Raw genomic sequence first — 27,723 nt, 5'->3', positions numbered from 1 at the left:
ATGTAGTTTACTGTCTGGTTTATAAGTGCTGGGGCTGTGCACACAGTTACTGCTCTCTCTCATGTAGTTTACTGTCTGGTTTATAAGTTCTGGGGCTGTGCACACAGTTACTTACTGCTCTCATGTAGTTTACTGTCTGGTTTATAAGTGCTATGGCTGTGCACACAGTTACTTACTGCTCTCTCATGTAGTTTACTGTCTGGTTTATAAGTGCTGGGGCTGTGCACACAGTTACTTACTGCTCTCTCATGTAGTTTACGGTCTGGTTTATAAGTGCTGGGGCTGTGCACACAGTTACTGCTCTCTCATGTAGTTTACTGTCTTGTTTATAAGTTCTGGGGCTGTGCACACAGTTACTTACTGCTCTCATGTAGTTTACTGTATGGTTTATAAGTGCTGGGGCTGTGCACACAGTTACTGCTCTGTCATGTAGTTTACGGTCTCTTTTATAAGTGCTGGGGCTGTGCACACAGTTACTGCTCTCTCATGTAGTTTACTGTCTTGTTTATAAGTTCTGGGGCTGTGCACACAGTTACTTACTGCTCTCATGTAGTTTACTGTATGGTTTATAAGTGCTGGGGCTGTGCACACAGTTACTGCTCTCTCATGTAGTTTACTGTCTGGTTTATAAGTGCAGGTGCTATGCACACAGTTACTTACTGCTCTTTCATGTAGTTTACTGTCTGGTTTATAAGTGCTGGGGCTGTGCACACAGTTACTTACTGCTCTCTCATGTAGTTTACGGTCTGGTTTATAAGTGCTGGGGCTGTGCACACAGTTACTGCTCTCTCATGTAGTTTACTGTCTGGTTTATAAGTGCTATGGCTGTGGACACAGTTACTTACTGCTCTCTCATGTAGTTTACTGCAGTGTCTAGTTTATAAGTGCTGGGGCTGTGCACACAGTTACTGCTCTCTCATGTAGTTTACTGTCTGGTTTATAAGTGCAGGTGCTGTGCACACAGTTACTTACTGCTCTCTCATGTAGTTTACTGTCTGGTTTATAAGTGCTGGGGCTGTGCACACAGTTACTTACTGCTCTCTCATGTAGTTTACGGTCTGGTTTATAAGTGCTGGGGCTGTGCACACAGTTACTTACTGCTCTCTCATGTAGTTTACTGTCTGGTGTATAAGTGCTGGGGCTGTGCACACAGTTACTGCTCTCTCATGTAGTTTACTGTCTTGTTTATAAGTTCTGGGGCTGTGCACACAGTTACTTACTGCTCTCATGTAGTTTACTGTATGGTTTATAAGTGCTGGGGCTGTGCACACAGTTACTTACTGCTCTCTCATGTAGTTTACTGTCTGGTTTATAAGTGCTGGGGCTGTGCACACAGTTCCTTACTGCTCTCTCATGTAGTTTACTGTCTGGTTTATATGTACTGGGTCTGTGCACACAGTTACTGCTCTCATGTAGTTTACTGTCTGTTTTTTAAGTGCTGGGGCTGTGTATACAGTTACTTACTGCTCTCATGTAGTTTACTGTCTGGTTTATAAGTGCTGGGGCTGTGCACAAAATTACTTACTGCTCTCATGTAGTTTACTGTTTGGTTTATAAGTTCTGGGGCTGTGCACACAATTACTTACTGCTCTCATGTGGTTTACTGTCTGGTTTATAAGCGCTGGGGCTGTGCATACAGTTACTTACTGCTCTCTCATGTAGTTTACTGTCCGGTTTATAAGTGCTGGGGCTGTGCACACAGTTACTTACTGCTTTCATGTAGTTTACTGTCTGATTTATAAGTGCTGGGGCTGTGCACACAGTTACTTACTGCTCTCTCATGTAGTTTACTGTCTGGTTTATAAGTTCTGGGGCTGTGCACACAGTTACTGCTCTATCATGTAGTTTACTGTCTGGTTTATAAGTTCTGGGGCTGTGCACACAGTTACTGCTCTATCATGTAGTTTACTGTCTGGTTTATAAGTGCTGGGGCTGTGCACACAGTTACTTACTGCTCTCATGTAGTTTACTGTATGGTTTATAAGTGCTGGGGCTGTGCACACAGTTACTGCTCTCTCATGTAGTTTACGGTCTCTTTTATAAGTGCTGGGGCTGTGCACACAGTTACTGCTCTCTCATGTAGTTTACTGTCTTGTTTATAAGTTCTGGGGCTGTGCACACAGTTACTTACTGCTCTCATGTAGTTTACTGTATGGTTTATAAGTGCTGGGGCTGTGCACACAGTTACTGCTCTCTCATGTAGTTTACTGTCTGGTTTATAAGTGCAGGTGCTGTGCACACAGTTACTTACTGCTCTTTCATGTAGTTTACTGTCTGGTTTATAAGTGCTGGGGCTGTGCACACAGTTACTTACTGCTCTCTCATGTAGTTTACGGTCTGGTTTATAAGTGCTGGGGCTGTGCACACAGTTACTGCTCTCTCATGTAGTTTACTGTCTGGTTTATAAGTGCAGGTGCTGTGCACACAGTTACTTACTGCTCTTTTATGTAGTTTACTGTCTGGTTTATAAGTGCTGGGGCTGTGCACACAGTTACTTACTGCTCTCTCATGTAGTTTACGGTCTGGTTTATAAGTGCTGGGGCTGTGCACACAGTTACTGCTCTCTCATGTAGTTTACTGTCTGGTTTATAAGTGCTATGGCTGTGCACACAGTTACTTACTGCTCTCTCATGTAGTTTACTGCAGTGTCTAGTTTATAAGTGCTGGGGCTGTGCACACAGTTACTTACTGCTCTCTCATGTAGTTTACGGTCTGGTTTATAAGTGCTGGGGCTGTGCACACAGTTACTTACTGCTCTCTCATGTAGTTTACTGTCTGGTGTATAAGTGCTGGGGCTGTGCACACAGTTACTGCTCTCTCATGTAGTTTACTGTCTTGTTTATAAGTTCTGGGGCTGTGCACACAGTTACTTACTGCTCTCATGTAGTTTACTGTATGGTTTATAAGTGCTGGGGCTGTGCACACAGTTACTTACTGCTCTCTCATGTAGTTTACTGTCTGGTTTATAAGTGCTGGGGCTGTGCACACAGTTACTTACTGCTCTCTCATGTAGTTTACTGTCTGGTTTATATGTACTGGGTCTGTGCACACAGTTACTGCTCTCATGTAGTTTACTGTCTGTTTTTTAAGTGCTGGGGCTGTGTATACAGTTACTTACTGCTCTCATGTAGTTTACTGTCTGGTTTATAAGTGCTGGGGCTGTGCACAAAATTACTTACTGCTCTCATGTAGTTTACTGTTTGGTTTATAAGTTCTGGGGCTGTGCACACAATTACTTACTGCTCTCATGTGGTTTACTGTCTGGTTTATAAGCGCTGGGGCTGTGCATACAGTTACTTACTGCTCTCTCATGTAGTTTACTGTCCGGTTTATAAGTGCTGGGGCTGTGCACACAGTTACTTACTGCTCTCATGTAGTTTACTGTCTGGTTTATAAGTTCTGGGGCTGTGCACACAGTTACTGCTCTATCATGTAGTTTACTGTCTGGTTTATAAGTTCTGGGGCTGTGCACACAGTTACTGCTCTATCATGTAGTTTACTGTCTGGTTTATAAGTGCTGGGGCTGTGCACACAGTTACTTACTGCTCTCATGTAGTTTACTGTCTGGTTTATAAGTGCTGGGGCTGTGCACACAGTTACTTACTGCTCTCTCATGTAGTTTACTGTCTGGTTTATAAGTGCTGGGGCTGTGCACACAGTTACTTACTGCTCTCATGTAGTTTACTGTCTGGTTTATAAGTGCTGGGGCTGTGCACACAGTTACTTACTGCTCTCTCATGTAGTTTATTGTCTGGTTTATAAGTGCTGGGGCTGTGCACACACTTATTGCTCTCTCATGTAGTTTACTGTCTGGTTTATAAGTGCTGGGGCTGTGCACACAGTTACTTACTGCTCTCTCATGTAGTTTATTGTCTGGTTTATAAGTTCTGGGGCTGTGCACACAGTTACATACTGCTCTCATGTAGTTTACTGTCTGGTTTATAAGTGCTGGGGCTGTGCACACAGTTACTTACTGCTCTCTCATGTAGTTTACGGTCTGGTTTATAAGTGCTGGGGCTGTGCACACAGTTACTTACTGCTCTCTCATGTAGTTTACTGTCTGGTTTATAAGTGCTGGGGCTGTGCACACAGTTACTTACTGCTCTCTCATGTAGTTTACTGTCTGGTTTATAAGTGCTGGGGCTGTGCACACAGTTACTTACTGCTATCATGTAGTTTACTATCTGGTTTATAAGTGCTGGGGCTGTGCACACAGTTACTTACTGCTCTCTCATGTAGTTTACTGTCTGGTTTATAAGCGCTGGGGCTGTGCACACAGTTACTTACTGCTCTCATGTAGTTTACAGTCTGGTTTATAAGTGCTGGGGCTGTGTACACAGTTACTTACTGCTCTCATGTAGTTTACTGTCTGGTTTATAAGTGCTGGGGGGCTGTGCACACAGTTACTTACTGCTCTCATGTAGTTTACTGTCTGGTTTATAAGTGCTGGGGCTGTGCACACAGTTACTTACTGCTCTCATGTAGTTTACTGTCTGGTTTATAGGTGCTGGGGCTGTGCACACAGTTACTTACTGCTCTCATGTAGTTTACTGTCTGGTTTATAAGTGCTGGGGCTGTGCACACAGTTACTTAATGCTCTCATGTAGTTTACTGTCTGGTTTATAAGGGCTGGGGCTGAGCACACAGTTACTTACTGCTCTCTCATGTAGTTTGCTGTCTGGTTTATAAGTGCTGGGGCTGTGCACACAGTTACTGCTCTCTCATGTAGTTTACTGTCTGGTTTATAAGTGCTGGGGCTGTGCACACAGTTACTGCTCTCTCATGTAGTTTACTGTCTGGTTTATAAGTGCTGGGGCTGTGCACACAGTTACTTACTGCTCTCTCCTGTAGTTTACTGTTTGGTTTATAAGTGCTGGGGCTGTGTACACAGTTACTTACTGCTCTCATGTAGTTTACTGTCTGGTTTATAAGTGCTGGTGGGCTGTGCACACAGTTACTTACTGCTCTCATGTAGTTTACTGTCTGGTGTATAAGTGCTGGGGCTGTGCACACAGTTACTGCTCTCTCATGTAGTTTACTGTCTTGTTTATAAGTTCTGGGGCTGTGCACACAGTTACTTACTGCTCTCATGTAGTTTACTGTATGGTTTATAAGTGCTGGGGCTGTGCACACAGTTACTTACTGCTCTCTCATGTAGTTTACTGTCTGGTTTATAAGTGCTGGGGCTGTGCACACAGTTCCTTACTGCTCTCTCATGTAGTTTACTGTCTGGTTTATATGTACTGGGTCTGTGCACACAGTTACTGCTCTCATGTAGTTTACTGTCTGTTTTTTAAGTGCTGGGGCTGTGTATACAGTTACTTACTGCTCTCATGTAGTTTACTGTCTGGTTTATAAGTGCTGGGGCTGTGCACAAAATTACTTACTGCTCTCATGTAGTTTACTGTTTGGTTTATAAGTTCTGGGGCTGTGCACACAATTACTTACTGCTCTCATGTGGTTTACTGTCTGGTTTATAAGCGCTGGGGCTGTGCATACAGTTACTTACTGCTCTCTCATGTAGTTTACTGTCCGGTTTATAAGTGCTGGGGCTGTGCACACAGTTACTTACTGCTTTCATGTAGTTTACTGTCTGATTTATAAGTGCTGGGGCTGTGCACACAGTTACTTACTGCTCTCTCATGTAGTTTACTGTCTGGTTTATAAGTTCTGGGGCTGTGCACACAGTTACTGCTCTATCATGTAGTTTACTGTCTGGTTTATAAGTTCTGGGGCTGTGCACACAGTTACTGCTCTATCATGTAGTTTACTGTCTGGTTTATAAGTGCTGGGGCTGTGCACACAGTTACTTACTGCTCTCATGTAGTTTACTGTATGCTTTATAAGTGCTGGGGCTGTGCACACAGTTACTGCTCTCTCATGTAGTTTACGGTCTCTTTTATAAGTGCTGGGGCTGTGCACACAGTTACTGCTCTCTCATGTAGTTTACTGTCTTGTTTATAAGTTCTGGGGCTGTGCACACAGTTACTTACTGCTCTCATGTAGTTTACTGTATGGTTTATAAGTGCTGGGGCTGTGCACACAGTTACTGCTCTCTCATGTAGTTTACTGTCTGGTTTATAAGTGCAGGTGCTGTGCACACAGTTACTTACTGCTCTTTCATGTAGTTTACTGTCTGGTTTATAAGTGCTGGGGCTGTGCACACAGTTACTTACTGCTCTCTCATGTAGTTTACGGTCTGGTTTATAAGTGCTGGGGCTGTGCACACAGTTACTGCTCTCTCATGTAGTTTACTGTCTGGTTTATAAGTGCAGGTGCTGTGCACACAGTTACTTACTGCTCTTTTATGTAGTTTACTGTCTGGTTTATAAGTGCTGGGGCTGTGCACACAGTTACTTACTGCTCTCTCATGTAGTTTACGGTCTGGTTTATAAGTGCTGGGGCTGTGCACACAGTTACTTACTGCTCTCTCATGTAGTTTACGGTCTGGTTTATAAGTGCTGGGGCTGTGCACACAGTTACTGCTCTCTCATGTAGTTTACTGTCTGGTTTATAAGTGCTATGGCTGTGCACACAGTTACTTACTGCTCTCTCATGTAGTTTACTGCAGTGTCTAGTTTATAAGTGCTGGGGCTGTGCACACAGTTACTTACTGCTCTCTCATGTAGTTTACGGTCTGGTTTATAAGTGCTGGGGCTGTGCACACAGTTACTTACTGCTCTCTCATGTAGTTTACTGTCTGGTGTTTAAGTGCTGGGGCTGTGCACACAGTTACTGCTCTCTCATGTAGTTTACTGTCTTGTTTATAAGTTCTGGGGCTGTGCACACAGTTACTTACTGCTCTCATGTAGTTTACTGTATGGTTTATAAGTGCTGGGGCTGTGCACACAGTTACTTACTGCTCTCTCATGTAGTTTACTGTCTGGTTTATAAGTGCTGGGGCTGTGCACACAGTTCCTTACTGCTCTCTCATGTAGTTTACTGTCTGGTTTATATGTACTGGGTCTGTGCACACAGTTACTGCTCTCATGTAGTTTACTGTCTGTTTTTTAAGTGCTGGGGCTGTGTATACAGTTACTTACTGCTCTCATGTAGTTTACTGTCTGGTTTATAAGTGCTGGGGCTGTGCACAAAATTACTTACTGCTCTCATGTAGTTTACTGTTTGGTTTATAAGTTCTGGGGCTGTGCACACAATTACTTACTGCTCTCATGTGGTTTACTGTCTGGTTTATAAGCGCTGGGGCTGTGCATACAGTTACTTACTGCTCTCTCATGTAGTTTACTGTCCGGTTTATAAGTGCTGGGGCTGTGCACACAGTTACTTACTGCTCTCATGTAGTTTACTGTCTGGTTTATAAGTTCTGGGGCTGTGCACACAGTTACTGCTCTATCATGTAGTTTACTGTCTGGTTTATAAGTTCTGGGGCTGTGCACACAGTTACTGCTCTATCATGTAGTTTACTGTCTGGTTTATAAGTGCTGGGGCTGTGCACACAGTTACTTACTGCTCTCATGTAGTTTACTGTCTGGTTTATAAGTGCTGGGGCTGTGCACACAGTTACTTACTGCTCTCTCATGTAGTTTACTGTCTGGTTTATAAGTGCTGTTGCTGTGCACACAGTTACTTACTGCTCTCATGTAGTTTACTGTCTGGTTTATAAGTGCTGGGGCTGTGCACACAGTTACTTACTGCTCTCTCATGTAGTTTATTGTCTGGTTTATAAGTGCTGGGGCTGTGCACACACTTATTGCTCTCTCATGTAGTTTACTGTCTGGTTTATAAGTGCTGGGGCTGTGCACACAGTTACTTACTGCTCTCTCATGTAGTTTATTGTCTGGTTTATAAGTTCTGGGGCTGTGCACACAGTTACATACTGCTCTCATGTAGTTTACTGTCTGGTTTATAAGTGCTGGGGCTGTGCACACAGTTACTTACTGCTCTCTCATGTAGTTTACTGTCTGGTTTATAAGTGCTGGGGCTGTGCACACAGTTACTTACTGCTCTCTCATGTAGTTTACTGTCTGGTTTATAAGTGCTGGGGCTGTGCACACAGTTACTTACTGCTCTCTCATGTAGTTTACTGTCTGGTTTATAAGTGCTGGGGCTGTGCACACAGTTACTTACTGCTATCATGTAGTTTACTATCTGGTTTATAAGTGCTGGGGCTGTGCACACAGTTACTTACTGCTCTCTCATGTAGTTTACTGTCTGGTTTATAAGCGCTGGGGCTGTGCACACAGTTACTTACTGCTCTCATGTAGTTTACAGTCTGGTTTATAAGTGCTGGGGCTGTGTACACAGTTACTTACTGCTCTCATGTAGTTTACTGTCTGGTTTATAAGTGCTGGGGGGCTGTGCACACAGTTACTTACTGCTCTCATGTAGTTTACTGTCTGGTTTATAAGTGCTGGGGCTGTGCACACAGTTACTTACTGCTCTCATGTAGTTTACTGTCTGGTTTATAGGTGCTGGGGCTGTGCACACAGTTACTTACTGCTCTCATGTAGTTTACTGTCTGGTTTATAAGTGCTGGGGCTGTGCACACAGTTACTTAATGCTCTCATGTAGTTTACTGTCTGGTTTATAAGGGCTGGGGCTGAGCACACAGTTACTTACTGCTCTCTCATGTAGTTTGCTGTCTGGTTTATAAGTGCTGGGGCTGTGCACACAGTTACTGCTCTCTCATGTAGTTTACTGTCTGGTTTATAAGTGCTGGGGCTGTGCACACAGTTACTGCTCTCTCATGTAGTTTACTGTCTGGTTTATAAGTGCTGGGGCTGTGCACACAGTTACTTACTGCTCTCTCCTGTAGTTTACTGTTTGGTTTATAAGTGCTGGGGCTGTGTACACAGTTACTTACTGCTCTCATGTAGTTTACTGTCTGGTTTATAAGTGCTGGTGGGCTGTGCACACAGTTACTTACTGCTCTCATGTAGTTTACTGTCTGGTTTATAAGTGCTGGTGGGCTGTGCACACAGTTACTTACTGCTCTCATGTAGTTTACTGTCTGGTTTATAAGTGCTGGGGCTGTGCACACAGTTACTTACTGCTCTCTCATGTAGTTTACTGTCTGGTTTATAAGTGCTGGGGCTGTGCACACAGTTACTTACTGCTCTCATGTAGTTTACTGTCTGGTTTATAGGTGCTGGGGCTGTGCACACAGTTACTTACTGCTCTCATGTAGTTTACTGTCTGGTTTATAAGTGCTGGGACTGTGCACACAGTCACTTACTGCTCTCTCATGTAGTTTACTGTCTGGTTTATAAGTGCTGGGGCTGTGCACACAGTTACTTACTGCTCTCTCCTGTAGTTTACTGTTTGGTTTATAAGTGCTGGGGCTGTGCACACAGTTACTTACTGCTCTCTCATGTAGTTTACTGTCTGGTTTATACGTGCTGGGGCTGTGCACACAGTTACTGCTCTCATGTAGTTTACTGTCTGGTTTATAAGTGCTGGGGCTGTGCACACAGTTACTTACTGCTCTCATGTAGTTTACTGTCTGGTTTATAAGTGCTGGGACTGTGCACACAGTTACTTACTGCTCTCTCATGTAGTTTACTGTCTGGTTTATACGTGCTGGGGCTGTGCACACAGTTACTGCTCTCATGTAGTTTACTGTCTGGTTTATAGGTGCTGGGGCTGTGCACACAGTTACTTACTGCTCTCATGTAGTTTACTGTCTGGTTTATAAGTGCTGGGACTGTGCACACAGTCACTTACTGCTCTCTCATGTAGTTTACTGTCTGGTTTATAAGTGCTGGGGCTGTGCACACAGTTACTTACTGCTCTCTCCTGTAGTTTACTGTTTGGTTTATAAGTGCTGGGGCTGTGCACATAGTTACTGCTCTCTCATGTAGTTTACTGTCTGGTTTATACGTGCTGGGGCTGTGCACACAGTTACTGCTCTCATGTAGTTTACTGTCTGGTTTATAAGTGCTGGGGCTGTGCCCACAGTTACTGCTCTCATGTAGTTTACTGTCTGGTTTATAAGTGCTGGGGCTGTGCACACAGTTACTTAATGCTCTCTCATGTACTTTACTGTCTGGTTTATAAGCTCAGATAACAAAATGATTTAACCCTTGTTTAGTTGTATTTTTGTGCTGGAATATAGTGGATAACGGGCATAGAAAGAAATAAACGAGACTGTAACACTCTCACCCGTTATCTCTTTCCAATGGCAGGGAGAGTCCACAAATTCATTCATTACTGTTAGGAATTCAAAATCTGGCCACCAGGAGGAGGCAAAGATACCCCAGCCAAAGCATTAAAGGGCCAGTAAACCCACCAAATAATGTTGTATAATTCTGCACATAGTGCAGAATTTTGTACTATGTGCAGAATTATATAACATTATTTCGTGGGTTTACTTGCCCTTTAAGTATCCCTCCCACTTCCCATACTCCCCCAGTCATCCTTTGCTTAGTAAACTAGGAGGTTGGCAGAGAAAGTGCTCTGATAATAAGTCAGTATTAAGGGACGGCCCCGATCCGGTACCGGATCATGTAGGGGGCAGACTCTTCTTTTTTCAAGACGCTTGGTTTCAGGATGTTCAGGAGTCCTGGGTCTTGGATGTGGTCTCCCAGAAGGCCGAACTCTTCTCTCAAGGCTTTCTTCAAATTCAGAAAAGAGGACAAACATTTTGAATTGCATAATAGACCTTTCCTCCATGGGAGTGATTGTCCTAGTTCCCCCCTTCAGAACAGGGCAAAGTGTTTTATTCAAACCTATTTGTGGTTCCCAAGAAGGAGGGAACGTTTTGTCCTATTTTAGATTTAAAGTGTCTAAGTTCCTAAGTTCCGTCCTTCAAGATGGAGACTATCCGATCCATCCTTTCGTTATTTCAGGAGGGTCAATGCATGACTACAATCGACTTGAAGGATGCATACCTTCATATTCCAATCTACAAGCATCGCTTTCAGTTCCTGCCTTTCTCTTGTAAGGTGTATCCAGTCCACGGATCATCCATTACTTGTGGGATATTCTCATTCCCAACAGGAAGTTGCAAGAGGACACCCACAGCAGAGCTGTTATATAGCTCCTCCCCTAACTGCCATATCCAGTCATTCTCTTGCAACTCTCAACACGCATGGAGGTAGTAAGAGAGAATGGTGAAAAATAGTTAGTTTATTTTCTTCAATCAAAAGTTTGTTATTTTAAATGGTACCGGAGTTGTACTATTTTATCTCAGGCAGAAATAGAAGAAGAATCTGCCTGAGTTTTCTATGATCTTAGCAGGTTGTAACTAAGATCCATTGCTGTTCTCACATATGTCTGAGGAGTGAGGTAACTTCAGCGGGAGAATGGCGTGCAGTTTACTCTGCTATGAGGTATGTGCAGTTACAATTTTTTCTAGAATTGGAAATGCTAGAAAATGCTGCTGATACCGGATTAATGTAAGTTAAGCCTGAATAAAGTGATTTAATAACGACTGGTATCATGCTTACTCTCAGGGGGTAATACCCTTATATAAATGCAATATAAAACGTTTGCTGGCATGTTTAATCGTTTTTATATATGCTTTGGTGATAAAACTTATAGGGGCCTAGTTTTTTCCACATGGCTGGCTTTATTTTTGCCTAGTAACAGTTTCCTGAGGCTTTCCACTGTTATAGTATGAGTGGGAGGGGCCTATTTTAGCGCTTTTTTACGCAGTTAAAATTACAGACTGAGAGATCCAGTTTTCCTCAGAAGTCCCCTGAATGCTACAGGACATATCAAAAGGGCCTAAAGTCGTTTATTGGGGAAGGTAGGAGCCACAGCAGAGCTGTGGCAGTTGATTGTGACTGTTAAAAAACGTCTATGTCGTTTTTTTTATCTGTTTTTTTAACTAAGGGGTTAATCATCCATTTGCAAGTGGGTGCAATGCTCTGTTAGCTTATTATATACACTGTAAAAATTTCGTTTGATTTACTGCCTTTTTTTCACTGTTTTTCAAATTTTGACAAAATTTGTTTCTCTTAAAGGCACAGTACCGTTTTTTATATTTGCTTGTTAACTTGATTTAAAGTGTTTTCCAAGCTTGGTAGTCTCATTGCTAGTCTGTATAAACATGTCTGACATAGAGGAAACTCCTTGTTCATTATGTTTAAAAGCCATGGTGGAACCCCCTCTTAGAATGTGTACCAAATGTACTGATTTCACTTTAAGCAATAAAGATCATATTATGTCTTTAAAAAATTTATCACCAGAGGAATCTGAAGAGGGGGAAGTTATGCCGACTAACTCTCCCCACGTGTCAGATCCTTTGACTGCCGCTCAAGGGACTCACGCTCAAATGGCGCCAAGTACATCTAGGGCGCCCATAGCGATTACTTTACAAGACATGGCGGCAGTCATGGATAATACACTGTCAGCGGTATTAGCCAGACTAACTGAATTTAGAGGTAAGCGAGATAGCTCTGGGGTTAGACGAAATGCAGAGCATACTGACGCTTTAAGAACCATGTCTGATACTGCCTCACAATATGCAGAAGCCGAGGAAGGAGAGCTTCAGTCTGTGGGTGATATTTCTGACTCAGGAAAGATACCTGATTCTGATATTTCTACATTTTAAATTTAAGCTTGAACACCTCCGCGTATTACTTAGGGAGGTTTTAGCTGCTCTGAATGACTGTGACACAATTGCAGTGCCAGAGAAATTGTGTAGACTGGATAAATACTTTGCAGTGCCGGTGTGTACTGATGTTTTTCCAATACCTAAAAGGTTTACAGAAATTATTACTAAGGAATGGGATAGGCCAGGTGTGCCGTTCTCTCCACCTCCTATTTTCAGAAAAATGTTTCCTATAGACGCTACCACACGGGACTTATGGCAGACAGTCCCTAAGGTGGAGGGAGCAGTTTCTACTCTAGCAAAGCGTACTACTATCCCTGTCGAGGACAATTGTGCTTTTTCAGATCCAATGGATAAAAAATTAGAAGGTTACCTTAAGAAAATGTTTATTCAACAAGGTTTTATCTTACAACCCCTTGCATGCATTGCTCCTGTCACTGCTGCTGCAGCGTTCTGGTTTGAATCTCTGGAAGAGGCTTTACAGGTAGCGACTCCATTGGATGACATACTTGGCAAACTTAGGGCACTTAAGCTAGCCAATTCTTTTGTTTCTGATGCCATTGTTCATTTGACTAAACTAACGGCTAAGAATTCTGGTTTTGCTATTCAGGCGCGTAGGGCGCTATGGCTTAAATCATGGTCAGCTGACGTGACTTCAAAATCTAAGCTGCTTAACATTCCCTTCAAGGGGCAGACCCTATTCGGGCCTGGTTTGAAGGAGATTATTGCTGATATCACTGGAGGAAAAGGTCATGCCCTTCCTCAGGACCGGTCCAAATCAAGGGCCAAACAGTCTAATTTTTGTACCTTTCAAAACTTCAAGGCAGGTGCGGCATCAACTTCCTCTAATGCAAAACAAGAGGGAACTTTTGCTCAGTCTAAGACGGTCTGGAGGCCTAACCAGACTTGGAACAAAGGTAAGCAGGCCAAAAAGCCTGCTGCTGCCTCTAAGACAGCATGAAGGAACGGCCCCCTATCCGGTAACGGATCTAGTAGGGGGCAGACTCTCACTCTTCGCCCAGGCGTGGGCAAGAGATGTTCAGGATCCCTGGGCGTTGGAAATTATATCCCAGGGATATCTTCTGGACTTCAAAGCTTCCCCCCCAAAAGGGAGATTTCACCTTTCACAATTATCTGCAAACCAGATAAAGAGAGAGGCATTCTTACACTGTGTACGAGACCTCCTAGTTATGGGAGTGGTACATCCTGTCCCAAAGGAGGAACAGGGACAGGGTTTTTACTCAAATCTGTTTGTGGTTCCCAAAAAAGAGGGAACCTTCAGACCAATTTTGGATCTAAAGATCTTAAACAAATTCCTCAGAGTTCCATCATTCAAGATGGAGACTATTCGTACCATCCTACCTATGATCCAGGAGGGTCAATATATGACTACAGTGGATCTAAAGGATGCTTATCTTGATATTCCGATACACAAAGATCATCATCGGTTTCTCAGGTTTGCCTTTCTGGACAGGCATTACCAGTTTGTAGCTCTTCCTTTTGAATTAGCTACAGCCCCAAGAATCTTCACAAAGGTTCTAGGGTCACTTCTGGCGGTCCTAAGGCCGCGGGGCATATCAGTGGCCCCTTATTTAGACGACATCCTGATACAGGCGTCAAACTTCCAAATTGCCAAGTCTCATACGGACATAGTACTGGCATTTCTGAGGTCGCATGGGTGGAAGGTGAACGAGGAAAAGAGTTCTCTATCCCCACTCACAAGAGTTTCCTTCCTAGGGACTCTGATAGATTCTGTAGAAATGAAAATTTACCTGACGGAGTCCAGGTTATCAAAGCTTCTAAATTCCTGCCGTGTTCTTCATTCCATTCCGCGCCCTTCGGTGGCTCAGTGCATGGAAGTAATCGGCTTAATGGTAACGGCAATGGACATAGTGCCGTTTGCACGCTTACATCTCAGACCGCTGCAGCTATGCATGCTCAGTCAATGGAATGGGGATTACACAGATTTGTCCCCTCTACTAAATCTGGATCAGGAGACCAGGGATTCTCTTCTCTGGTGGCTATCTCGGGTCCATCTGTCCAAAGGACCTGGTATGCAGACCTAGTGGACATGTCATCTTTTCCACCATGGACTCTGCCTCTGAGACAGGACCTTCTACTTCAGGGTCCTTTCCACCATCCAAATCTAATTTCTCTGAGACTGACTGCATGGAGATTGAACGCTTGATTTTATCAAAGCGTGGCTTCTCCGAGTCAGTCATTGATACCTTAATACAGGCACGAAAGCCTGTCACCAGGAAAATTTATCATAAGATATGGCGTAAATATCTTTATTGGTGTGAATCCAAGGGTTACTCTTGGAGTAAAGTCAGGATTCCCAGGATATTATCCTTTCTCCAAGAAGGTTTGGAAAAAGGATTGTCAGCTAGTTCCTTAAAGGGACAGATTTCTGCGCTTTCTATTCTTTTGCACAAGCGTCTGGCAGATGTTCCAGACGTTCAGGCTTTTTGTCAAGCTTTAGTTAGAATTAAGCCTGTGTTTAAACCTGTTGCTCCGCCATGGAGCTTAAATTTGGTTCTTAAGGTTCTTCAAGGAGTTCCATTTGAACCTCTTCATTCCATAGATATCAAACTTTTATCTTGGAAAGTTCTTTTTTTGGTAGCTATTTCCTCGGCTCGTAGAGTCTCCGAGTTATCTGCCTTACAATGTGATTCTCCTTATCTGATTTTCCATTCGGATAAGGTAGTCCTGCGTACCAAACCTGGGTTTTTACCTAAGGTGGTATCTAACAAGAATATCAATCAAGAGATTGTTGTTCCATCCTTGTGTCCTAATCCTTCTTCAAAGAAGGAACGTCTATTACACAATCTGGACGTGGTTCGTGCTTTAAAGTTTTACTTACAAGCTACTAAAGATTTTCGTCAAACATCTGCTTTGTTTGTGGTCTACTCTGGTCAGAGGAGAGGTCAAAAGGCTTCGGCAACCTCTCTTTCTTTTTGGCTAAGAAGCATAATCCGCTTAGCCTATGAGACTGCTGGACAGCAGCCTCCCGAAAGGATTACAGCTCATTCTACTAGAGCTGTGGCTTCCACTTGGGCCTTTAAAAATGAGGCTTCTGTTGAACAGATTTGCAAGGCGGCAACTTGGTCTTCGCTTCATACTTTTTCAAAATTCTACAAATTTGATACTTTTGCTTCTTCGGAGGCTATTTTTGGGAGAAAGGTTTTACAGGCAGTGGTACCTTCCGTTTAAGTACCTGCCTTGTCCCTCCCTTCATCCGTGTACTTTAGCTTTGGTATTGGTATCCCACAAGTAATGGATGATCCGTGGACTGGATACACCTTACAAGAGAAAACACAATTTATGCTTACCTGATAAATTTATTTCTCTTGTGGTGTATCCAGTCCACGGCCCGCCCTGTCATTTTAAGGCAGGTAATTTTTCATTTAAACTACAGTCACCACTGCACCCTATGGTTTCTCCTTTCTCTGCGTGTTTTCGGTCGAATGACTGGATATGGCAGTTAGGGGAGGAGCTATATAACAGCTCTGCTGTGGGTGTCCTCTTGCAACTTCCTGTTGGGAATGAGAATATCCCACAAGTAATGGATGATCCGTGGACTGGATACACCACAAGAATTATCAGGTAAGCATAAATTGTGTTTTTACCTTTATGGACAATCGCTTCCAGTTCGTAGCTCTGCCCTTTGGACTTGCTACCGCACCAAAGATTTTCACAAACGTCATAGGGTGCTCTTCTAGCGGTGGCCAGAACTCGAGGAATCGTTGCGGTGCCTTACCTGGACGATATCTTGGTTCATCTTTTCTGTTAGCAAGTTCTCACACGGATTCACACCGGACATGGTTCGCGGACCTAGTGAAGATGTCTTCTTCCCCTCCATGGAGGTTGCCTCATTGAGCAGAACTTCTACTCCAAGGTCCGTTCCTTTACCAAAACCTAGATTCTCTGAGGCTGATTGCGTGGAGATTGAACGCTTAGTGCTGTCCAAAATAGTTTTTTTCTGAAAGTGTTATTGATACCCTGATGCAGGCTTGTAAGCCGGTTACTTGTCGTTTTTACCACAAAATGTGACGTACCTATTTGTCTTGGTGTGAAGAATTAGGTTTTCCTTGGATTAGGGTGAGTGTTCCTCAGATTCTTTTGTTTTTCCAAGAGGGTCTGGAGAAAGAACTGGAAGATAACCTATCAAGGGTCAGATCTACTGTCCTTTCTGAGTTACTGCACAAGAAATTGTCCAATCTTCCTGACATTCAGTCCTTTGTTCAGGCCCTGGTAAGAATCAGACCAGTGTTTAAGCCAAGTTGCTCCTCCTTTGAGCCATAATCTTGTTCTTCGTGTTCTTCAAAGGGCTCCGTTTGAACCTATGCATTCTGTTGAGATTAAACTTTTGTCTTGGAAAGTTTTTTTTTGTTGGCTATTTTTTCTGCTCGCAGGGTTTCAAAGTTATCTGCTTTACAGTGTAACCCCCCCCCCCCCCCCCACCTTATCTAGTTTTCCATGCGGATAAGGCTGTTTTATGTACTAAGTTAGGTTTTCTTCGGAAGGTTGACCGCAATATCAAGCAGGAAATTGTAGTTCCTTATTTTTGCCCTAACCCTTCCTCTCATCTCCATGCATCCAAGGATTTTAGATAATCTTCTTCCTTGTTTGTTTTGTATGCTGGCAAGGGTCAGAAGGCCACTGTGACTTCTCTTTCTTTTTGGCTGAGTGTCATTTGTTTGGCTTATGAGGAAGCTGGTCAACAGCCTCCTGAGAGGATTACGGCTCATTCTACCTGTGCTGTGTCCTCTTCTTGGGCTTTTAAGAGCGACGCTTCTATGAAACAAATCTGTAAGGCGGCTACCTGGTCTTCTTTGCATACCTTTTAAAAATTTTACAAGTTTGATGTTTTTGCCTCAGCTGAGGCTTCCTTTGAGAGATAAGCACTTCAAGCGGTGGTGCCTTCAGTTTAGGTGCGTCTGCATTTTTTTCCCTCCCAGCCCATTATGTGTCCTCTCTAGCTTGGGTATTGGATTCCCAACAGTAATGAATAAATCATGGACTCTCCCTGCCATTGAAAAGAAAACAAAATTTATGCTTACCTGATTATAAATTTTCTTCTTTCCTGGCAGGGAGAGTCCACGAACCCGCCCTATTATTATTAACGGGACAGTCTACACCAAATTTTTATTGTTTTAAAATATAGATAATCCCTTTATTACCCATTCCCCAGTTGTGTATAAAGAACACGGTTATATTAATATACTTTTTACCTCTGTGATTACCTTGTATCTAAGTCTCTGCAGACTGCTCCTTATCTCAGTTATATTAATACACTTTTTACCTCTGTGATTACCGTTTTGCTAACTCTTAAATAACTCCCTGAGCGTCATCACATTGTTATCTATATGGCCCACATGAACTAGCACTCTCCTGTTGTAAAAAACAAAGAATTCAGAAAAGAGGCAGCCTCAAGAGCTTAGAAATTAGCATATGAACCTACATAGGTTTAGCTTTCAACTAAGAATACCAAGAGAACAACGCACATTTGATGATAAAAGTAAATTGGAAAATTGTTTACAATTACATGTCCTATCTGAATAATGAAAGTTTAATTTTGACTAGACTGTCCCTTTAAGGCTGTGTTTTTTCCTTATCATCTGGCACCTCTATACCCCTAATCTTTCTCCTGCTGTTCCTTATTACCTCGGCTGAATGACTGGGGGGAGTATAGGACGTGGGAGGGATACTTAATGCTTTGGCTGGGGTGTCTTTGGCTCCTCCTGGTGGCCAGGTGTTGTATTCCCAATAGTAAGGAATTAATTTGTAGACTCTCCCTGCCAGGAAAGGAAAGAATTTATCAGGTAAGCATCACATTTTGTTTTTAATTTATCACACGACTGCACAAAACCCTGTAATTACCCGCTGCTTATTGTCCTCTAAAATGACACAAAACCCTGTAATTACCCGCTGCTTATTGTCCTCTAAAATGACACAAAACCCTGTAATTACCCGCTGCTTATTGTTCTTTATAATGACACAAAACCCTGTAATTACCCGCTGCTTATTGTCCTCTAAAATGACACAAAACCCTGTAATTACCCGCTGCTTATTGTCCTCTAAAATGACACAAAACCCTGTAATTACCCGCTGCGTATTGTTCTTTATAATGTCACAAAACCCTGTAATTACCCGCTGCTTATTGTCCTCTAAAATGACACAAAACCCTGTAATTACCCGCTGCTTATTGTTCTTTATAATGTCACAAAACCCTGTAATTACCCGCTGCTTATTGTCCTCTATAATGACACAAAACCCTGTAATTACCCGCTGCTTATTGTCCTCTAAAACGACACAAAACCCTGTAATTACCTGCTGCTTATTGTGCTCTAAAATGACACAAAACCCTGTAATTACCCGCTGCTTATTGTCCTCTATAATGACACAAAACCCTGTAATTACCCGCTGCTTATTGTCCTCTAAAACGACACAAAACCCTGTAATTACCCCCTGCTTATTGTTCTTTATAATGACACAAAACCCTGTAATTACCCGCTGCTTATTGTCCTCTAAAATGACACAAAACCCTGTAATTACCCGCTGCTTATTGTTCTTTGTAATGACACAAAACCCTGTAATTACCCGCTGCTTATTGTTCTTTATAATGTTACAAAACCCTGTAATTACCCGCTGCTTATTGTTCTATAAAATGACACAAAACCCTGTAATTACCCGCTGCTTATTGTCCTCTAAAATGACACAAAACCCTGTGATCAGCATTCCCTCTAAGGCCAGTTTTCTGTGCGGCCCAGCAATGAAACAGTTAATTGGATCAATTAACAAACATTTATATAATGCAGACTGTAAGGTGTGGTTCACTATTTAACCGTTTCATTGCTGGGCCGCTCACAAAACTTGCCTTAGAGGGAACACTGCCTGTGATTACCCGCTGCTTATTGTTCTCTAAAATGACACAAAACCCTGTAATTACCTGCTGCTTATTGTCCTCTAAAATGACACAAAACCCTGTAATTACCCTCTGCTTATTGTCCTCTAAAATGACACAAAACCCTGTGATTAGCCGCTGCTTATTGTTCTTTATAATGACACAAAACCCTGTAATTAGCCACTGCTTATTGTTCCTTATAATGACACAAAACCTTGTAATTACCCGCTGCTTATTGTCCTCTAAAATGACACAAAACCCTGTAATTAGCCGCTGCTTATTGTTCTTTATAATGACACAAAACCCTGTAATTAGCCACTGCTTATTGTTCTTTATAATGACACAAAACCTTGTAATTACCCGCTGCTTATTGTCCTCTAAAATGACACAAAACCCTGTAATTAGCCGCTGCTTATTGTTCTTTATAATGACACAAAACCCTGTAATTAGCTGCTGCTTATTGTCCTCTAAAATGACACAAAACCCTGTAATTACCCGCTGCTTATTGTTCTTTATAATGTCACAAAACCCTGTAATTACCCGCTGCTTATTGTCCTCTAAAACGACACAAAACCCTGTAATTACCCGCTGCTTATTGTCCTCTAAAATGACACAAAACCCTGTAATTACCCGCTGCTTATTGTCCTCTAAAATGACACAAAACCCTGTAATTACCCGCTGCTTATTGTTCTTTATAATGACACAAAACCCTGTAATTACCCGCTGCTTATTGTTCTTTGTAATGACACAAAACCCTGTAATTACCCGCTGCTTATTGTTCTTTATAATGACACAAAACCCTGTAATTACCCGCTGCTTATTGTTCTCTAAAATGACACACAACCCTGTAATTACCCTCTGCTTATTGTCCTCTAAAATGACACAAAACCCTGTGATTACCCGCTGCTTATTGTTCTCTAAAATGACGCAAAACCCTGTAATTACCTGCTGCTTATTGTCCTCTAAAATGACACAAAACCCTGTAATTACCCTCTGCTTATTGTCCTCTAAAATGACACAAAACCCTGTGATTACCCGCTGCTTATTGTTCTCTAAAACGACACAAAACCCTGTAATTAGCCGCTGCTTATTGTTCTTTATAATGACACAAAACCCTGTAATTACCCGTTGCTTATTGTTCTTTATAATGACACAAAACCCTGTAATTACCCGCTGCTTATTGTTCTTTATAATGACACAAAACCCTGTAATTACCCGCTGCTTATTGTTCTTTATAACGACACTAAACCCTGTAATTACCCGCTGCTTATTGTTCTTTATAACGACACTAAACCCTGTAATTAGCCGCTGCTTATTGTTCTTTATAACGACACAAAACCCTGTAATTACTCGCTGCTTATTGTCCTCTAAAATGACACAAAACCTTGTAATTACCCGCTTCTTATTGTTCTTGATAATGACACAAAACCCTGTAATTAGCCGCTGCTTATTGTTCTTGATAATGACACAAAACCCTGTAATTACCCCCTGCTTATTGTTCTTTATAATGACACAAAACCCTGTAATTAGCCACTGCTTATTGTTCTTGATAATGACACAAAACCTTGTAATTACCCGCTGCTTATTGTCCTCTAAAATGACACAAAACCCTGTAATTAGCCGCTGCTTATTGTTCTTTATAATGACACAAAACCCTGTAATTAGCTGCTGCTTATTGTCCTCTAAAATGACACAAAACCCTGTAATTACCCGCTGCTTATTGTTCTTTATAATGTCACAAAACCCTGTAATTACCCGCTGCTTATTGTCCTCTAAAACGACACAAAACCCTGTAATTACCCGCTGCTTATTGTCCTCTAAAATGACACAAAACCCTGTAATTACCCGCTGCTTATTGTCCTCTAAAATGACACAAAACCCTGTAATTACCCGCTGCTTATTGTTCTTTATAATGACACAAAACCCTGTAATTACCCGCTGCTTATTGTTCTTTGTAATGACACAAAACCCTGTAATTACCCGCTGCTTATTGTTCTTTATAATGACACAAAACCCTGTAATTACCCGCTGCTTATTGTTCTCTAAAATGACACACAACCCTGTAATTACCCTCTGCTTATTGTCCTCTAAAATGACACAAAACCCTGTGATTACCCGCTGCTTATTGTTCTCTAAAATGACGCAAAACCCTGTAATTACCTGCTGCTTATTGTCCTCTAAAATGACACAAAACCCTGTAATTACCCTCTGCTTATTGTCCTCTAAAATGACACAAAACCCTGTGATTACCCGCTGCTTATTGTTCTCTAAAACGACACAAAACCCTGTAATTAGCCGCTGCTTATTGTTCTTTATAATGACACAAAACCCTGTAATTACCCGTTGCTTATTGTTCTTTATAATGACACAAAACCCTGTAATTACCCGCTGCTTATTGTTCTTTATAATGACACAAAACCCTGTAATTACCCGCTGCTTATTGTTCTTTATAACGACACTAAACCCTGTAATTACCCGCTGCTTATTGTTCTTTATAACGACACTAAACCCTGTAATTAGCCGCTGCTTATTGTTCTTTATAACGACACAAAACCCTGTAATTACTCGCTGCTTATTGTCCTCTAAAATGACACAAAACCTTGTAATTACCCGCTTCTTATTGTTCTTGATAATGACACAAAACCCTGTAATTAGCCGCTGCTTATTGTTCTTGATAATGACACAAAACCCTGTAATTACCCCCTGCTTATTGTTCTTTATAATGACACAAAACCCTGTAATTACCCGCTGCTTATTGTCCTCTAAAATTACACAAAACCCTGTAATTACCCGCTGCTTATTGTTCTTTATAACAACACAAAACCCTGTAATTAGCCGCTGCTTATTGTCCTCTAAAACGACACAAAACCCTGTAATTACCTGCTGCTTATTGTCCTCTAAAATGACACAAAACCCTATAATTATCCGCTGCTTATTGTCCTCTAAAATGACACAAAACCCTGTAATTACCCGCTGCTTATTGTCCTCTAAAACGACACAAAGCCCTGTAATTACCCGCTGCTTCTTGTCCTCTAAAATGACACAAAGCCCTGTAATTACCCGCTGCTTATTGTTCTTCATAATGACACAAAACCCTATTATTACCCCCTGCTTATTGTTCTTTATAATGACACAAAACCCTGTAATTACCTGCTGCTTATTGTCCTCTAAAATGACAAAGCCCTGTAATTACCCGCTGCTTATTGTCCTCTAAAACAACACAAAACCCTGTAATTTCCCGCTGCTTATTGTTCTTTATAACGACACAAAACCCTGTAATTACCCGCTGCTTATTGTCCTCTAAAATGACACAAAACCCTGTAGTTAGCCGCCGCTTATTGTCCTCTAAAATGACACAAAACCCTGTAATTACCCGCTGCTTATTGTCCTCTAAAATGACACAAAACCCTGTAATTACCCGCTGCTTATTGTCCTCTAAAATGACACAAAACCCTGTAATTACCCGCTGCTTATTGTCCTCTAAAATGACACAAAACCCTTTAATTACTCACTGCTTATTGTCCTCTAAAATGACACAAAACCCTGTAATTACCCGCTGCTTATTGTCCTCTAAAATGACACAAAACCCTGTAATTACCCGCTGCTTATTGTTCTTTATAATGACACAAAACCCTGTAATTACCCGCTGCTTATTGTTCTTTATAATGACACAAAACCTTGTAATTACCCGCTGCTTATTGTCCTCTAAAATGACACAAAACCTTGTAATTACCCGCTGCTTATTGTCCTCTAAAATGACACAAAACCCTGTAATTACCCGCTGCTTATTTTTCTCTAAAATGACACAAAACCCTGTAATTACCCGCTGCTTATTGTCCTCTAAAATGACACAACACCCTGTAATTACCCGCTGCTTATTGTTCTTTATAATGACACAAAACCCTGTAATTACCCGCTGCTTATTTTTCTGTAAAATGACACACGACCCTGTAATTACCCGCTGCTTATTGTCCTCTAAAATGACACAAAACCCTGTAATTACCCGCTGCTTATTTTTCTCTAAAATGACACACGACCCTGTAATTACCCGCTGCTTATTGTCCTCTAAAATGACACACGACCCTGTAATTACCCGCTGCTTATTGTCCTCTAAAATGACAAAGCCCTGTAATTACCCGCTGCTTATTGTCCTCTAAAACAACACAAAACCCTGTAATTTCCCGCTGCTTATTGTTCTTTATAACGACACAAAACCCTGTAATTACCCGCTGCTTATTGTCCTCTAAAATGACACAAAACCCTGTAGTTAGCCGCCGCTTATTGTCCTCTAAAATGACACAAAACCCTGTAATTACCCGCTGCTTATTGTCCTCTAAAATGACACAAAACCCTGTAATTACCCGCTGCTTATTGTCCTCTAAAATGACACAAAACCCTGTAATTACCCGCTGCTTATTGTCCTCTAAAATGACACAAAACCCTTTAATTACTCACTGCTTATTGTCCTCTAAAATGACACAAAACCCTGTAATTACCCGCTGCTTATTGTCCTCTAAAATGACACAAAACCCTGTAATTACCCGCTGCTTATTGTTCTTTATAATGACACAAAACCCTGTAATTACCCGCTGCTTATTGTTCTTTATAATGACACAAAACCTTGTAATTACCCGCTGCTTATTGTCCTCTAAAATGACACAAAACCCTGTAATTACCCGCTGCTTATTTTTCTCTAAAATGACACAAAACCCTGTAATTACCCGCTGCTTATTGTCCTCTAAAATGACACAACACCCTGTAATTACCCGCTGCTTATTGTTCTTTATAATGACACAAAACCCTGTAATTACCCGCTGCTTATTTTTCTGTAAAATGACACAAAACCTTGTAATTACCCGCTGCTTATTGTCCTCTAAAATGACACAAAACCCTGTAATTACCCGCTGCTTATTTTTCTCTAAAATGACACACGACCCTGTAATTACCCGCTGCTTATTGTCCTCTAAAATGACACACGACCCTGTAATTACCCGCTGCTTATTGTCCTCTAAAATGACACAAAACCCTGTAATTACCCGCTGCTTATTGTTCTTTATAATGACACAAAACCCTGTAATTACCCGCTTCTTATTGTCCTCTAAAATGACACACGACCCTGTAATTACCCGCTGCTTATTGTCCTCTATAATGACACAAAATCCTGTAATTACCCGCTGCTTATTGTCCTCTAAAAAGACACAAAACCCAGTAATTACCCGCTGCTTATTGTCCTCTAAAATGACACAAAACCCTGTAATTAGCCGCTGCTTATTGTTCTTTATAACGACACAAAACCCTGTAATTACCCGCTGCTTATTGTCCTCTAAAATGCCACAAAACCCTGTAATTACCCGCTGCTTATTGTTCTTTATAACGACACAAAACCCTGTAATTAGCCGCTGCTTATTCTTCTTTATAATGACACAAAACCCTGTAATTACCCGCTGCTTATTGTCCTCTAAAATGACACAAACCCTGTAATTACCCGCTGCTTATTGTTCTTTATAACGACACTAAACCCTGTAATTAGCCGCTGCTTATTGTTCTTTATAACGACACAAAACCCTGTAATTACCCACTGCTTATTGTCCTCTAAAATGACACAAAACCCTGTAATTAGCAGCTGCTTATTGTTCTTTATAATGACACAAAACCCTGTAATTACCCCCTGCTTATTGTTCTTTATAATGACACAAAACCCTGTAATTACCCGCTGCTTTTTGTCCTCTAAAATTACACAAAACCCTGTAATTAGCCGCTGCTTATTGTCCTCTAAAACGACACAAAACCCTGTAATTACCCGCTGCTTATTGTCCTCTAAAATGACACAAAACCCTATAATTATCCGCTGCTTATTGTCCTCTAAAATGACACAAAGCCCTGTAATTACCCGCTGCTTATTGTCCTCTAAAATGACACAAAGCCCTGTAATTACCCGCTGCTTATTGTTCTTCATAATGACACAAAACCCTGTTATTACCCCCTGCTTATTGTTCTTTATAATGACACAAAACCCTGTAATTACCCGCTGCTTATTGTCCTCTAAAACGACACAAAACCCTGTAATTACCTGCTGCTTATTGTCCTCTAAAATGACACAAAGCCCTGTAATTACCCGCTGCTTATTGTCCTCTAAAACAACACAAAACCCTGTAATTTCCCGCTGCTTATTGTTCTTTATAACGACACAAAATCCTGTAATTACCTGCTGCTTATTGTTCTCTAAAATGACACAAAACCCTGTAATTACCTGCTGCTTATTGTCCTCTAAAATGACACAAAGCCCTGTAATTACCCGCTGCTTATTGTCCTCTAAAACAACACAAAACCCTGTAATTTCCCCCTGCTTATTGTTCTTTATAACGACACAAAACCCTGTAATTACCCGCTGCTTATTGTTCTTTATAACGACACAAAACCCTGTAATTACCCGCTGCTTATTGTTCTTTATAACGACACAAAACCCTGTAATTACCCGCTGCTTATTGTCCTCTAAAATGATACAAAACCCTGTAATTACCCGCTGCTTATTGTTCTTTATAATGACACAAAACCCTGTAATTACCCTCTGCTTATTGTTCTTTATAATGACACAAAACCTTGTAATTACCCGCTGCTTATTGTCCTCTAAAATGACACAAAACCTTGTAATTACCCGCTGCTTATTGTCCTCTAAAATGACACAAAACCCTGTAATTACCCGCTGCTTATTTTTCTCTAAAATTACACAAAACCCTGTAATTACCCGCTGCTTATTGTCCTCTAAAATGACACACGACCCTGTAATTACCCGCTGCTTATTGTCCTCTAAAATGACACAACACCCTGTAATTACCCGCTGCTTATTGTTCTTTTTAATGACACAAAACCCTGTAATTACCCGCTGCTTATTTTTCTGTAAAATGACACACGACCCTGTAATTACCCGCTGCTTATTGTCCTCTAAAATGACACACGACCCTGTAATTACCCGCTGCTTATTGTCCTCTAAAATGACACAAAACCCTGTAATTACCCGCTGCTTATTGTTCTTTATAATGACACAAAACCCTGTAATTACCCGCTGCTTATTGTCCTCTAAAATGACACACGACCCTGTAATTACCCGCTGCTTATTGTCCTCTATAATGACACAAAATCCTGTAATTACCCGCTGCTTATTGTCCTCTAAAAAGACACAAAACCCAGTAATTACCCGCTGCTTATTGTCCTCTAAAATGACAACAAACCCTGTAATTTACCAGCTGCTTTTTGTTCTTTATAACGACACAAAACCCTGTAATTACCCACTGCTTATTGTCCTCTAAAATGCCACAAAACCCTGTAATTACCCGCTGCTTATTGTTCTCTAAAACGACACAAAACCCTGTAATTACCCGCTGCTTATTGTTCTTTATAACGACACAAAACCCTGTAATTACCCGCTGCTTATTGTTCTTTATAATGACACAAAACCCTGTAATTACCCGCTGCTTATTGTCCTCTAAAATGACACAAAACCCTGTAATTACCCGCTGCTTATTGTTCTTTATAACGACACAGAACCCTGTAATTACCCGCTGCTTATTGTCCTCTAAAATGACACAAAACCCTGTAATTACCCACTGCTTATTGTCCTCTAAAATGACACAAAACCCTGTAATTACCCGCTGCTTATTGTCCTCTAAAATGACACAAAACCCTGTAATTACTCACTGCTTATTGTCCTCTAAAATGACACAAAACCCTGTAATTACCCGCTGCTTATTGTTCTTTATAATGACACAAAACCCAGTAATTACCCGCTGCTTATTGTTCTTTATAATGACACAAAACCCTTTAATTACCCGCTGCTTATTTTTCTTTATAATGACACAAAACCCTGTAATTACCCGCTGCTTATTGTCCTCTAAAATGACACAAAACCCTGTAATTACCCGCTGCTTATTGTTCTTTATAACGACACAAAACCCTGTAATTACCCGCTGCTTATTGTCCTCTAAAATGACACAAAACCCTGTAATTACCCGCTGCTTATTGTCCTCTAAAATGACACAAAACCCTGTAATAACCCTCTGCTTATTGTCCTCTAAAATGACACAAAACCCTGTAATTACCCGCTGCTTATTGTCCTCTAAAATGACAGAAAACCCAACATCTTTTTCCATTTTCAGATAGAGCCTACAATTTTATACAACTTTCCAATTTAGTTCTATTATCCAATTGGCTTCATTCTCTTGGTATCCTTTGTTGAAGCAGCAATAATGCAGTAGTGGGAGCTAGCTGAATACATCAGTTGCAGCCTCCAATCAGGAGCTAG

General features: G+C 41.5%; 1 protein-coding gene across 1 annotated transcript in view; it reads left to right on the top strand.

Moving 5' to 3' along the window:
• The window catches only part of LOC128666700 (zinc finger protein 250-like), a 174,206-nt gene that overhangs the window by 18,521 nt on the left and 127,962 nt on the right, over window positions 1-27,723 (top strand). The gene's annotated exons all lie outside the window — the stretch shown is intronic.

Source organism: Bombina bombina, chromosome 7 (genome assembly GCF_027579735.1).
Source record: "Bombina bombina isolate aBomBom1 chromosome 7, aBomBom1.pri, whole genome shotgun sequence".
NCBI lineage: Eukaryota > Metazoa > Chordata > Amphibia > Anura > Bombinatoridae > Bombina > Bombina bombina.
This window is presented reverse-complemented; position numbering and strand designations above follow the sequence as displayed.